Source organism: Danio rerio, chromosome 11, assembly GCF_049306965.1.
Source record: "Danio rerio strain Tuebingen ecotype United States chromosome 11, GRCz12tu, whole genome shotgun sequence".
Taxonomy (NCBI): Eukaryota; Metazoa; Chordata; class Actinopteri; order Cypriniformes; family Danionidae; genus Danio; species Danio rerio.
This window is the reverse complement of record NC_133186.1, coordinates 44,972,501-44,986,294: the sequence shown is the minus strand read 5'-3', so window position 1 is coordinate 44,986,294 and position 13,794 is coordinate 44,972,501. Positions and strand designations below refer to the sequence as shown.

General features: G+C 29.6%; 1 protein-coding gene across 3 annotated transcripts in view; it reads right to left on the bottom strand.

The window, feature by feature from the left end:
* The window catches only part of il17rd (interleukin 17 receptor D), an 84,099-nt gene that overhangs the window by 50,151 nt on the left and 20,154 nt on the right, over positions 1-13,794 (bottom strand).

Below are 13,794 nucleotides of genomic sequence, written 5' to 3'. Positions count from 1 at the left end.
TAAGCTGTTAAATAAATCTGTAAAATGTATGTGTGTTTGTTTTTATTTTGATTTTAGAGTCTTTTCAGATCACCCAAAAATGAAGATTCTGTCGTCATTTACGCATCCTCAGGTTGTTTGGACACAAAGAGGAATATTTGATATTTTTATTCCTGTGTTTAACAAAAAAAACCCATTTTTAACAGAGCTGGAACAACCTGAGGGTGAGTAAATCAAGATAGAATTTTCATTTTTGTGTGACCTAAAATTGCTTTGAAATTTTACAGCACCAAACTGTTAAATTACAGTAATCCGGGATATAACTGTAACTTTGCAGTTAAATCAGGTATTTAAACTGCAACCTACTGCTAAATCACAGTAATCGTTTTGCAAATTCACAGTAAAATATAGTTTATTCTACAAGATAATACTGTGAAATTACAGTAACGGACTTTATTATCTACTGTAAAGTTACAATATATGGTTGTAATTTCACAATAATTTAATGTGGCAAAACCACAGTAAATTACTGTGAACTACCTCACAATAATTTACTGTGAATTTACATACAGTAATTTACTGTGAAAGTAATGCAATTATTAGCCAGTAATTTACTGTGAATTTAAGGTCAAATTTTTTACAGTGTATATATATATATATATATATATATATATATATATATATATATATATATATATATATATATATATATATATATATATATATATATATATTATTAAATTATATTATTTATTATCAAAGTATATTATTCTATATTATTTTATATAATAATATATTATTATATAATAATAAATATTTATGTGTCCTAATTGAAATACTAGTAAAATGTAAAATAATTAAATTAAAAATTAATTAAATTAAAATAAAATTCTATTTTATTAAAACAACTTTGTTACTGTTTTCTGATACTTTGGGACATCCAAATAAAATAAAATAAAATAAAATAAAATAAAATAAAATAAATTTGTTACTGTTTTCTAATAGTATGAGAAATCTAAATAAAATAGAATAAAATAAAATACAAAGAACATTTATTAAATTTAAAATTTAATTAAACTTGTTACCATTTTTGATATTATGGCCCATCAAAATAAAATAAAATTAAATTAGTTTTCATGATTGCATCATAAAAGCACGACTTTGGAGAATATCAAACAATGCAAATTGCTTTTGAAAGTGTGTGCCGTTGTATACATATTATTATCTTACTGTGAATATTATTAAATTATACTATATATTATCAAGTTATATTATTCTATAAAATTAATATATTATTATATACTAACAAATAATTATAAGTCCTAATTGAAATACTAGTGAAATCCTTAACATACAGAGAAAGGACATTTTACACTGAATTTTCTATATTTTTCTTCTGGAAAAACGTTTTTTTATTTAGTTTGGTTGAAATTAAATTTTTTTTAAAAATGTAAAAACTGCTAAGGTCAATATCAATATCCCCCTTAAGAAATGTTTTCCGACTGTCTACAGAACAAACCACTGTTATACAATAACTTGCCTAATTAACCTAATAAGCTTAGTTTCTAATTAATTTCACAGGAGGGCTAGGAATTTATCCTTCAATTGTACATCTAATCACAAACTAAAACACTTTTCAATAAAGCTGTATTAGTTAACGATAGTTAATGCAATTACTAACAGTGCACAATACATTTGTTAAAGTATTTGTGCATGCTAGGTAACATTTGTAAATGAAAAAAAACAATAGTTTATAATTAGTTCAAGTTAACTCACTGTACGTTAACTAATGTTGTCAAGCATGTTGATGATAATAATGCATTAGTAAGGGTTAAGCTATGATTGATACAAGTATTTTTCATGATTAGTTCATGTTAGCGAATATATTTACTATTAAAACCTAATTCCAAAGTGTGACCCTCAAAATAATGCCAACAGTAAGGAGTCTCTGTTATCATGTCAAAAATTACAAGCTGCAGTATCAGAGGTGTTTGTGAGGATGGCAGGGGGTCTAAAAGCTGCACGATGCTTCCTAACAAGTCTGTCACACTCTCAAAACACCCTTTTTTTTATGACCCGAAGACCCTCTGACGTCCCGCCCTCGTCCTGCTAATGGCCCCTGAAGTCATTTTGGCATCCTAAAACATCAAATGGCCAGTTTGTGCTGCGACTGGGGCCCATAAACTCACTACATCCCATGTGGCAAATGAGCAGAAATGTTGCCCGTGAGGTAAAACATGAGGTCAGAGCCCGGTCAAACAAGGGTCCCCACGCTTTATTAGGCCTTATTAAGTGATTGTAAAAGAGGGAAGACTGTGTGCTTTTTGTTTAATGACGAGGCCATTAAATGCTCGGTGGAAATTAAGAGGACACATAATGACCAAGTCAAAACCAATCTACAGCTACAAAAAATACAAATTTCCATGAATGCATCTTAAAAGCACAGAGTGAGGACAATGTTAAGCAATGCAAAACTGATTATGAAATTGGAGCATAGCAATTTTTACTGTGGTACATAAAAAAACAGTAAAACTAAAATTAATTTAAATAAAATCATTAAATTAAAAATAAATTTAATTAAAATTCAATTACATTAAAACAACTTTGTTACTATTTTTTTAAAACTTTGGGCCATCAAAATAAAATAAAATTAAATAAAATTAATTTAGAGATTTAATTACATTAAAATAAATGTGTTACTGTTTTCTGGGCAATCTAAATAAAATAGAATAGAATAAAACACCATAAATTTAATAAAATGAAAAGATTAAATTAAAAGATTATATTAAAAGATTAAATTAAATTAAATTAAATTAAATTAAATTAAATTAAATTAAATTAAATTAAATTAAAAATAAATAATTAAATTAAAACCTTTGTTACTGTTTTCTGATATTATGGCCTATCAAGATAAAATTAAATTAAGGTTTTCACGATTGCATCTTAAAAGCACGACTTTGGAGAACAACGTTAAACAATGCAAATTGCTTTTTACTATAGTACAACATGTCTACATCATACCATAGCTTTCCTCTAAAAGTTGATTTTTGCAGTCAAAATAGCATGATGTTATGTAGTACCTTGAAATACTATAAATAAATACCATGATATATAAATAAAACTACCATACCGAGGTGATTTTGTGTCAGTATAAATAAAATAAAAATTATTTATTAAATAAACACAACTGAAAAACTCTGTTACTGTTATTTGATACTATGGGCCATCAAAATGAAATAAAATAAAATGAAATTTAAAAATTAAATTAAATTAAATTAAATTAAATTAAATTAAATTAAATTAAATTAAATTAAATTAAATTAAATTAAATTAAATTAAATTTGATTTAATTTAATTTAATTTAATTTAATTTAATTACAACAACTTTGTTACTGTTATCTGATAAAAGCCATAAAAAATAAATAAATAAAATAAAAAAATTAAAAATTAAATTAAATTCAATTAAATTAATATAAAAGTATCCATGAATGCATCTTAAATGCACGACTTTGCAAAACAATGTTTAATAATGCAAAACTGCTTTTGAAAGTGTAGCATTGCATTTTTTACAGCATGTCTACATTATACCATAGCTTTCCTTAAAAAGTTGATTTTGTAGTCAAAATAGCATTATGTTATGTAGTACCTTGAAATACTATGCAGAAATACCATGATACATAAATAAAAACTACCATACCGAGGTGATTTTGTGTTAGTAAATTGTTTTAATGTTGTTGAAAACTCACTAAGGCTGTATTTATGTTATAACATACTGTACAAAAGTACTTTAATATTGTGAAATACTATTATAATGGTCACACTTTACTGTAAGATGTAGTTAATGCTAGCTCATGTATTTACTAACATGAATTAATACTTCATTAATCACAGTTCAACATGCAGTATTAGTGCATTAATAAAATCTTTTTTAAAATGCTTGTTAACATTAGTTAATGCATTGTAAATTGGTGAATTAGTTAAACTAACAAGGAACAACTTTTACTGTCGTCTGATACTATGGGTCATAAAAATAAAATAAAATAAAAATGTATTGATTAAAATAAATTAAAACATATTAAATAAAAATAAAAATAAATTTAATTAATAATTAAATTAAAACAACTTTGATACCTTTATCTGATGGGCCATTAAAATAAAAAAAATTAAAAATTATAATAAAAAAAATGTAATTAAATTTAAAAATAATTAAAAATAAAATTAAAAATTATAAAATTAAATTAAATTAAACATCTGTTACTATTATCTGATATTATAAGTCATCAAAATAAAAAATAAAAATCTAATCAAATAAATTATTAAAATATATTTAAAACAAAAACAACAAAACCTAAACTTAATACATTTTTTAAAGCATCAATCTTGACACGCATCAAAAGTGTCATATGCTTGTGTCATGTTAAAGGTTTGATGTACAAGAGAAATAAATATAAGCTTGTCTTCAAACACACACCTGGCCCGGGCCACAGAAGGCATTGTGAAGATGAGATTGAGTGGACTATTGTGCGGATCAGAGATACGAGCGTGTCTGAACACAGCAGCAGCAGGTGAAAAGCTGAGTGTTTCCTCCAGATCACCAAACACACATCAAACCAGGTGTTTCAGCTTCCAGACCAATAATAACAGTAATTATATCATCCAAAACGAGGACAAACTTCACAGCACGGGCTCCATCTTTTATGCTTTTATTTCCTTTTATGTTTCCACAAAAGACTGACTTCTCCTGGTGAACACAAGGCAAGCTGGTTAATCTACTGTATACTGCCAAAAGCATTAGAAAAATATTATTGTCATGTGCTTCATATGCTAGCGCTGTAAAACGGTTTTACATACACAATAAAAGTGAGCATTTACACAACCTGACAAAAGGCTTGTCGCCTATCCAAGTTTTAGGAGCAACAAATAATAACTTGACTTCTACTTGATCATTTGGTATCAGAAGTGTCTTATATGAAAGCCAAAGGCCTCTAGATTACGCTTATTTGAGCACAATAAAATCTGATCATGCCTTGACTTTTTAATCCTTAAATTAGGACAGTAAAGTCTGACTTTACTTAGACACAAGTCTTGTCACTAGAGCTGCACGATTCTGGCTAAAATGAGAATCGCGATTTTTTTTTGCTGAAAATAAAGATCACGATTTTCTCACGATTCTGTATATGTAAAATAAAGGTATGGTAAAAACAAACATATGGCACAACATCGATAATAATATGATGTGTAGGTCTACTGGTTTCTTTAAATAATTCTATTCTACTTATAATAATTCTGATGTTGAATTATGATGTTTGAGATATATGCTTGCAATCTGTCATATTAGACAATTTTATTCACTGGTAAAATCAGACATTTGCCATTATCAGATTATATTCAACAATATATAGGCCAGAGTAGTTATACTGACACTGTAAACATTTATTTTCATGCACAACTGTGGGTTCACTATAAAAGAAAAAAACAGATCAAATGCTTGTCGCAATCATAACTCTAAAATGCGATATGATCATTTAAATGATGTGCACGCTTTCAGTTTCATTTTGACTGCTAAGTGCTTGTTCATACTTCGCACGCGGCTCCTAAATGATCACTTTGTGCCACAAACTGAATATTATTTACAACTTTATTACCTGTTACTCACAACATATGCAGGTTCTGTTCACTAAAGTAGATGCGCGCGCTCTACTTAGTGATAGTCGCGCGCGCGTCTACTTTAGCGTGCGCACACTCTGTGATAACAGCTCACGGTCAGCAGCTCACGTCACGTGTGATCTCCCGGCAACAAAAACATCATTATATTAAGACAAAAATACATTTATTTAGGTGAATTATACCTTATAAATACAGTTTGTGACTCATTCAACATCATTTGGAGGTGTCCATGTCACTGAGCAACGTGTGTGACTCGTGCAGCCGCCTTTTCTTCTCTCCTGAACTTAAAAATATGATTGACAGAATCGTAGAAATGCTGGATTAAGATCGTCTAGGGGGTCGAATCGAGATCGCGATCTTTTAACGATTAATTGTGCAGCTCTACTTGTGACTGAACAGAAATAATGTCCAGTATAGAATATAAAGTCCTGCTGCAGTGGAGACAGAATGAATATTGTGTCTGACTCCATCATGAGCTTGGAGGACTGCATCCATACATCTCTGACATGACTCAAATCACTGATTAATAAAGTCATCTGGAATGGTGAAGAAAGCGTTACTGCAGGACTCCCAGAGTTCATCGAGAGTCTTTGGATTCATCTTCAATGCCTCCTCCATCTTACCCCAGACATGCTCAATAATGTTCATGTATGGTGACTGGGCTGGCCAATCCAGGAGCAGCTTGACCTTCTTTGCTTTCAGGAGCTTTGATGTGAAGCCTGAAGAATGAGAAGGAGCGCTATCCTGAGAATTTGCCCTCTCCTGTGGTTTGTAATGTAATGGGCAGCACAAATGTCTTGATACCTTGATGACGTTTATAAAATTTTAGTATTGATTGGAAACGGATTCCAGTATCGGGATAACATTAGATCCGGTTCGGCAGTAAGCAATCAGAAGTCCAGCACATGAGAGGATTCCAGAGAACACAGTCCTGTGAGCTTTGATTCTGACCACAGTTGTGCTCAAGGGTTTGAGCGCTCAAATATTAGCGAGAAATGGATGTTTTAAAAATTTCAGTACTGATTGATCCCGAATTCCAGTATCGTGACATCCCCAACCGCATCATAGCTCATAACCATAAAGTTTACTTGATTTCAACTCTCCTCGACGCCTACACTGGCTAGGACGTGCCATTCCACTCCTCGCCAATTACAGCCTTCGACTAGTATTAAAAAACAAATTACTACCAGTTACTTTGACGCTCTCGCTGCTTTTGGCGTGAACGCACAGTTCGATTTTTTATTTCTTTTATTATGTCCAGAATAACAGCAGTTTTAAAAAAACATTAAGGATAAAATTATTAGCCACCCTTTCTTTTTCGATTGGCTACAGAACAAACCACTGTTGTCCAATGATTTCCTAATTAATTTAACTTAATTAAGCCTCTAAATTTCACTTTAAGCTGAATACTAGCATCAAAATAGTTGCAAATAACTAGTCAAATATTACGTCCTGTAATGGCAAAGAAAAAAAATCAGTTATTAGAAATTAGTTATTAAAACTATTATGTTTATTAAAACTATTATGTACACCTTTTTTTTTCATCATGCTAATCTGCTTAAATTAAATGTAAATTATTTACACTCCAAAGCGATCATGACTTAACTCACACGTTACATAAAGCGAAGCATTCCAGACCTAAAAAGTACCTGGTCTGACTTGCGTTTTGGCATCTAAACCTCACACATGCAGCTAATTTAACGAGAACACTGCCAGCTATGTTACAAGTGTAGATGGTTCGTCTTAAGATCCCAATTAGCTGTAACCCATATGGAGACAACGGCAAACAAGCCAGCAGACCAGGCCGGTTTCAAAGGGGAGCTGTTTGTTTGATCCTTCGCTGCTTGAATCGTCTCCCACCAAACTCTAAGGAAATGCATCCTCCTGGGAGACGCAAAATTAATGCAAAACGAGCATGCATGCTATCAGTTTCTGTTTGCAGAAGGGGAGACGGTGCATGATGGGAAATCTGACCAGCAGTAATTCTTTGGTCGTCGATCAACAAAAGGGGAGACTAGGACTGTGCAATATGATATAATATTCATTCATTTTCTTTAGACTCGGTCTCTATTTTAGAGGTCGCCACAGCAGAATGAACCACCAACTCATTTGTTGATTCATTCATTTTATTTCAGCTTAGACTCTCTTCCAAAGGTCGCCACAGCGGAATGAACCGCCAACTCATTCAACGATTTATTCATTTTCTTTCGGCTTAGTCTCTATTCCAGAGGTCGCCACAGCGGAATGAACCACCAACTCACTCATTCATTTATTCATTTTCTTTCAGCTTAGTTTCTATTCCAGAGGTCGCCACAGCGGAATGAACCGCCAACTCATTCATTAATTAATTCATTTTCTTTAGGCTCAGTCTTTATTCCAGAAGTCGCTACAGCGGAATAAACCGCCAACTCATTCTAATAATTTATTCATTTTCTTTCGGCTTAAGTTTTTATTTCAGATGTCGCCACAGCGGAATAAACCACCAACTCATTCATTCATTTTCTTTCAGCTTAGTCTCTATTCTAGAAGTCACCACTGCAGAATGAACCACCAACTCATTCATTCATTCATTCATTTTCTTTCAAGCTTAGTCCCTTATTAATCTGTGGTCGCCACAGCAGAATGAAACGCCAACTATTCCAGCCTATTTTTACGCAGCAGATGCCCTTCTGGCCGCAACCCCGCATTAGGAAACACCCATACACTCTCATTTACGCACACACTTATACACTACTGCTAATTTAGTTATTTTATTATTCAATTCCCCTATAGCGCATGTGTTTGGACTGTGGGGGAAACCGGAGCACCCAGAGGAAAGCCATGCCAACACAAGGAGAACATGCAAACTCGACACAGAAATGCCAACTGACCCAGCCGGGACTCAAACCAGCGACCTTCTTGCTGTGAGGTGAAAGTGCTACCAACTGAGCCTCCGTGCTGTGAATTAATCGATTGAATTTACAGAAAAGGGTACTTAATTGTATGATACAGCGTTATCATTACTGTATCGATGCTGAAACGACACATTGTGCAGCCCTAATCCAAACAACCTCATACTTCAAATAATCACAGCCCTTTGTGATTTGAAAAACTCCAGACACGTTTTTGAGCATCCAATAAATGTGCTTCCAAAAAACCAAACCTTGACTGAACTGCTCCAGCACTCAGGCCTGCGCGTGCCCTCGCTAATGCACAAAATCAACTGATACTGCAGAGTCCAGACCTCGCGAGCTGTGCGATAAATTAAAGAGTTTAAAGTTAAAAGTGTGCGGCAGCCGCTCTCCATCACGGTGTTTATCTTACATGCACTTATGATATTGAGCTTCAGATCTGGCTGATGTGAAACCGCTGAGCTGCTCTCGAGGGGCTTGTTCCTCCACGCTGTGAAAACAAACAAAAACCCCCAAGACCACTTCACACTGTTTGTCCAACAAATTGCTGGTAATATAAAAGAAACAACAAAGCAAGAAGGACGCTGGCTTGATTTGCAATGCTGTGATGCGGAACAAAAACTCAGAATTTATTTTGTTTACAAATGATGGTGTTATTTATGTCCCTGGCCTTACTGAGAACCATTAATGCAATGTTAAATAAGCAAATAGCTTTTAAGGACAGTTCTAATATGTTTTTGCAACATAAAAAATGCTAGTTTTCTTGTTACGAAGTGTTAAAAGGAATGATAAAAAAGCATTTGTTTTATTTCTATGCAGGTTATATGCACAAAATATTACATTATTAATACTTAGCCATCTTATAAGTGTGTAAATGTCTGTTATTATTATTATTATTAATAATATAATATTTGGCATTTTTTACACTTTCATTGTTATGATTATGCTTAACACATACATACATGCATACAGACAGACGTGCATACAGACATTTTGCATTATATATAGATTGCATTAACAATCTATATAATTATTTTTTTATCTATTTGAATTTTACATTTTTATAGTTTATTTATTTAGATATAATATTTTATATTTTACGTTTTACTTGGCCCTATTTTCCATTAACAATATATATATTTTTTATAATTTTATTTATTTTTTCTATTTGAATAATTTTATGATTCCATTTTTTGTTTTTGGTAGATATATTTTTTTCTATGAAATGTTTTTAATTTTCCTTATTTTGCATGAACAACCTATATATTTTTATTCATTTATCAATTTACATTTTTTTATTATTCTATTTTTTTAGGTTTAATTTAGTATATTTTTACATTTTAATTTGCCCTATTTTTAAATTATTGTATTTATCTATTTGATCTTTTTTTTTGTTAGATGATAAAAAATAAACCCTAACATTAACAATCTATATATTTTATTATTTTATTTTATTTATCTATTTTAATTGTTTATAATTATTTTTATTTTCCATTATTTGAATATTATATTCTATTATATTCTATTATATTCTATTATTTAGATTAAACTTTTAATATATTTTACATTTTAATTAGTCTTATTTTGCATTAAAAATCTATATATATTTTATTTAATGTATCTTTTCGCCTTTATGATTCTATTTTTATTTTCCATTATTTTACTATTATATTCTATCATTTACATTAATGTTTTTATATTTTTATATTTTAATTTGTCTTTTTTTGCATTAACAATCTATATATTTTATTATTTCATTTAATTTATCTGTTTTTTTTATAATTCTAGGTTTCATTTTCCATTATTTTATTATTATATTCTTTTGTATTCTATTATTTAGATAAAAAAAAAATGTTACTTGTTATTTTGGCCTATTTTGCATTAACAATATATATATATATATATATATATATATATATATATATATATATATATATATATATATATATATATATATATATATATATATATATATATATATATATATATATATATATATATATAATTTTATTATTCTATTTTTATTTTAGTTACAAATTTTTTTATATTTAAATGTTTTTAATTTGCCCTATTTTGCAAGAACAATGGATATATTTTTCATAATTTATTTATTTGAATAATTTATTATTCCATTTTTAATATCAGATGATGTTAGATGTATTTCTTATATAAATTTATATTTAATTGGCCCTATATTTGTAATCTACATATTTTTAATACATTGTATCTATCTAGCAATTTTATTATTTTATTTTTCATTTTTATTAGATATATTTTTAAATATTTTTTACCACTTTTTACAAATCACATAAATAAAAGTAACATATATTGAAATGCACCTCAAACTTGAATCAGCAAAAATAAATAAAATCTCTTCCTCCAGTTACCAAACATAAGAAGGGAGCACCTTTTTGCATTTGATCTGACAAATCTGACCACAACCAAGATCCGCAGAGCTCCAACACACGTTTCTCATTTCCTCAACATGTGTCTTCAATTTCATATTGCAAAAAGAGTCATTCTCTGGGACAATCAACTTTGTGTTTATGATCAGGTCCTCTTATTAACCACATTTATCTGCAACTTCCAAATCTCACAAAACAAAAACACAACTCTGTGACAGGACACTTGAATTAGCAAAGACTTTTGTTTATCTTACAGAGTCTGTGTTTACTGTGCTGAACTGATGGTGTCAACATATTTACAGTATTTACCGTGATATATAATACAAACGAGTCATGAATCTGCCTTGCACGCAGGCTGTATGTTTGTGTCTTTTTGACATCAAAAACAAACAGAGCTCCAGATTGTGTTTCTGGAGCTTCCGGCTGCGCCCCATAGCTGCAGGTGATCATGTGGCATTAATGAGCAGGTATCGGCTTTCCTCATCTGTGTAATTATGGTCATCAGAGCACGTCTGCAACTCAACGACAAAACTACAAACATCCTCATGCACGGACGCATTTCAGACATGAGAACCAGCAAGGAATGTTTCCCGAGCAGCCAATCAGCTTCTTAGAATAATTTCTGAAGGATCATGTGACAAAGACTGGAATAAAAGATGCTGAAAAAAAAGCTTTACATCACAGGGATACATTTTAGATAAAAAAAACAAGTGTAATTTTCATTGAATTATTTTAAAAACCCCATCGCCTGTTTAGATGGAAAAAAACATTAACCAGAGTTTAAAATTGGTTGTGGTAGTTTACAAGATTATGCATAGTTTAGCTCCTTCCCTTCTGTCTGATTATATTCAATTTAAATCTGTATAAAACAGATTAACTGATTCCATTATTCCACTCATTTACCTTCTTTTGGTCAAGCTTGTTTTTCTTTAAGAGCAGCAACCTAGGGCAAACAGGTTTGGCCCACCATACCATCTGAGAAGAGTGTGAGAATGATGGGGATGGGTTAGGGATTGTGAATTTAAAGTGAGTGCAACCCTTTGCTTGTTTGTTTTTTGTTAAAAGCTAATTAATATGAAACATTTTTTTATTTATATTAAAATATTATTATTATTTGGGTATTATATATATTATTTAATATTATTTATTTAATTATTACATTATTATTATTATAATTATTATTATCATATATATATATATATATATATATATATATGTATATATATATATATATATATATATATATATATATATATATATATATATATATATATATATATATATATATATATATATATATATATAATTTAATATTATTTAATTAGTACATTATTATTATTATTATTATCATATATATTATTTAATATTATTTAATTAGTACATTATTATTAATATTATTTATGTATTATATATATTATTTAATATTATTTATGTAATAATTAAATTATGATGATGATAATTATTATTATTATTAAACCAACTAAATTGTAAATCATGTTTTAAATTAAGAGAATTTAATGTTTTAATATATTATTATTTATTATTATTGTTGTGTTTTGTTGTCATTATTATAATTTAAGGTCTAACAATTACTGCAGTTATATATTATTATATACTATTTATGCCATTAATAAATTAGTAATTATTAGATCATTATTATGAAACAAAAAAAGAAGTCACATTTTAGATTAAGACAATTAAACCACATTTTTAAAAAATGTACAACATATATAATTAAAGTAAGAATTATTAGGTCTCCTGTTAAATTTTAACTTTAATATTTAATATAATAGCTCTGTAGCAGATTATCATAATAGTTTTAATAACTCATCTCTAATAACTGATTTATTTTATCTTTGCCATGATGTAAATAATATTTGACTAGGTTTTCTTCAAGATACTAGTATTCAGCTTAAAGTGACATTTAAAGGCTTAACTAGGGTAATTGGGGTAAAGTTAGGGTAATTAGCTAAGTCATCGTATAACTGTGGTTTGTTCTGTAGACTATCGAAAGAAAATTATTTCTTAAGGGGGCTAACAATATTGACCTTAAAATGATTTTAAAATAATTAAAAGATGCTTTTATTCTAGCCGAAATAAAACAAATAAGACTTTCTCCAGAAGAAAAATTATTATTGGAAAACTGTGAAAATTTCCTTAGTACATTAAACATCACTTGAGAAATAATTGAAGAAGAATAAATATTTCACAGGAGGGCTAATAATTTTAACTTTGCCTATAAATATGTATTCAACAAAGCAATAAATTGGTTCTGATAAACAGCCGTCTCTTAGCCTAAAGCAGAAGCGGATGGGCAGGTCAGAGAGGAATGTCTGATGAAGGGTTTTTGTGGCAATCGGTCAAACGCTGCAGGGCTTCAGTCTGCTCTCCTTAATGTCTTTCCTGTCTTCCCAGCCCATTCTGTCACAAAAACGCTCCCATATGCCATTACACTCGCTTTGAGGAACTCCACCAGCTCGTTTTGCTGAACAGCGCACAGATGATTTAACACACATTCATTGAGTTGATATAATGTAAAAGCACTCAATTTAAGCAATATATTAACTTGATTATTCAAATGTGAGCACCAAATATATTCCATTAGACTGTAAAAGAATTATGAATTAGGGCTGCACTATACTGGGAATATGCAATGTTGTTGAGTACTGCAATAACAGTATAACATTGATCAATGCATTTTTAATAAGCTTTGTTTTTATTTATTTGATAATAATAACATAAACAGATTAAAGATATTTTCAGATCTTAATTCAGACTAAAAAACTGCCATGGTTCAAACATTTAGTCTATAAAACATTATGAATGGGCAAAAACTTGCACAGATATTCCGA